The 2,615-nt window shown below is 36.9% G+C and overlaps 1 pseudogene; it reads right to left on the reverse strand.

The window, feature by feature from the left end:
• Positions 1–644: 644 nt before the first annotated feature.
• LOC100955409 lies at positions 645–1,439 on the reverse strand (annotated as a pseudogene).
• Positions 1,440–2,615: the final 1,176 nt, after the last annotated feature.

A 2,615-nucleotide genomic window follows, 5' to 3' on the forward strand; every position in this document is an offset into this window, starting at 1 on the left:
TCAGTAATGTTTACTAATAGCTAAACAGAGATTAACATTTCATATCTATAATAAGGTAGACTGTGAACTTCTATATCTGAATTATAGAAAAAACTATATGAGATAATTTATAGGAATGTCAAGTTTTGAAGTGGACATTCATAAAATTCTATGTATGAATAATTTTTTTGGCTTCAAGTGAACCTGAATAGAGAATACAGATAATTTTATGTCCTCATTCCTTAGAAAAATATTTCTACAGTAGGTCTTGTGTCTACTATGATTGAGTTGTTTTTTAAGATTATCAGTTTTGTGGTTGATATCCCACAGTTGGTAAAAATCTATCAAACACATCACAACATAATTTGCAAAGAAAAAAGATTTTTTTTAGAAGCTTCAGGAACAGGAAAGAAATACCATTTGTTATTTGCATAAACACGAACTGGTAATGCTAGTCACACTCCAGGTAGATGCATTTTTCAAATGTTAGTTTTCAAAAGTTCTTTAAAATGAACAAAAGATAAATGTTTACTTCCATTGCTCCAATACTCAAGTGCAAATCTGTGTACGAGTTGTCTTTAGCAGTTTTCTGGTTCAATTTAAGAGTTCAAGACCCTTTTTGTGTATTTGCCCCCCCCGATGTACACATCCCAGATAAACTCAATTCAAAAGGAGGAAATTATGGCTAAGGGGCTAAGTAACAAAGCACAAGGATATGTTCCTAAAAGTTGCTGTCCTTCCATGGCTAATGAAGAAATAAAAATTTGGGGTGCAGAAAATGCCATCCAATAATACTAGCAGTGAGAATTTCTTCCATTCTTTGCAAAAAAAAAAAAAAATCACTGTAAAACTGGTAAGTAGGATCATAGGAAGAACACAATATCCAAAGATGTTTGCTGCACAACCAAAGGAAACACCGGTTACTCTCATTAAGTTCAATAAGCAAAACATTCCTGGACATTCAATTGCATCAGTCCCATATGCAGAGCCAAACTGGGCTTTGCTAGTCAGTAGCAATGTGACTCCAAAGGCAAGACAAAAACCCATTGGTCTTGCCAAATCAGTAACATTCATGATGATTGGCATCTGCCACTTTCAAGGGATGTGACATTGTTAATAGTTTTTTTATTATTGTTTATGCCAGATGTGGTCAAAATTGATATGTAATTCTTCTAAATAAGGGTGGCTTATCCTCAAAGTTGTTTCCATTGAATGGCTGGGGTGAAGGTGGAGTAGATGCCTGAGTTGGCAGAAAAATCTTCCCAGTATATATAGCTGTTGTGCCTGCCTCATGTGTGGTGAAACAAATCAACCTTGCTTTAAATAGTCACAGCCAGCATATTCATGTTTGCTATACCCCCACCCACCCCTACATAATCACACAACTGCTGTGATTGGTCATCAATGCTGTAACTTATCTGGCAGAAATTATTCATGTTTAAGTTTTCAAAGCCTGACATTGCAAAGGATCAAAAAAGGAGGTGATAGTGGTGTTGGTAGTAGCTCCAGTAGCCCCCTAGTGCCCCAAACCCAATTCAGAGCCCAGACTGGCCATTGCCTCTATTTTCTGTAAACTATTTCTTGTAGCTTACAAATACTTTTGGGTCTCCCTTTAGTATAAGACAAACATACCACCCACACATGCACCATTTCCCCTCAATTCTACTACGGTGCTGACCTCGCCCTCCTGACTTTCTCTCCTTTTTTTTCTTTTTTCTTTTTAATTTCTTATAGCATAACTGTGTATATTAATGCAATCATGGGGTACAGTGTGCTGTTTTCATGTACATTTTGAAATACTCTCATCAAACTTGTTAACATAACCTTCATGTCATTTTCTTAGTAACTGAGTTAAGACATTCATACTCTGCTTTTAGAAAGATTCACTTGTGCCCTTGTAAGATAAACCATAGAGGTGACCCCACCAATCACCTGCCCTCCCCACATCCATCCCCCTTAGGTCCCCCTCCCACCCCCTTCCCATATTCTAAGGCTATAATTAGGCTATGACATTCCTGTCAAAACTATGAATTAGTTTCAAAGTAGGACTGTGTACATCAGATACTTTTTCTTCCATTCTTGAGATACTTTGCTAAGAAGAACATTTTCCAATTCTATCCATATAAACATGAAGGAGGTAAAAGCTCCATCTTTCTTTAGGGCTGCATAGTATTCCATGGTGTATACGTACCACAATTTAGTGATCCATTCATGGGTCAATGGGCATTTGGGCTTCTTCCATGACCTAGCAATCATGAATTGGGCTGCAATAAACATTCTGATACAAATATCTTTGTTGTAATTCGATTTTTGGTCTTCTGGATATATAACTCATAAAGGAATTGCAGGATCAAATGGCAGGTCTATTTTTAGTTCTCTCAGTGTTCTCCAGATGTCTTTCCAAAAGGAACGAATTAATTTTCATTCCCACCAGCAGTGTAGAAGTGTTCCCTTTTCTCCACATCCACACCAGCATCTCTGGGTTTGGGATTTTGTGATATGGGCTAATCTTACTGGGGTTAGGTGGTACCTCAAAGTCATTTTGATTTGCATTTCTCTGATAATTAAGGATGGAGAGCATTTTTTCATATCTGTAGGCCATGTGCCTATCTTCTTTAGAGAAATTTCTATTTAAG

Source organism: Otolemur garnettii, unplaced genomic scaffold (genome assembly GCF_000181295.1).
Source record: "Otolemur garnettii isolate 467f Iridium unplaced genomic scaffold, OtoGar3 scaffold00214, whole genome shotgun sequence".
In the NCBI taxonomy this organism is placed as follows: domain Eukaryota; kingdom Metazoa; phylum Chordata; class Mammalia; order Primates; family Galagidae; genus Otolemur; species Otolemur garnettii.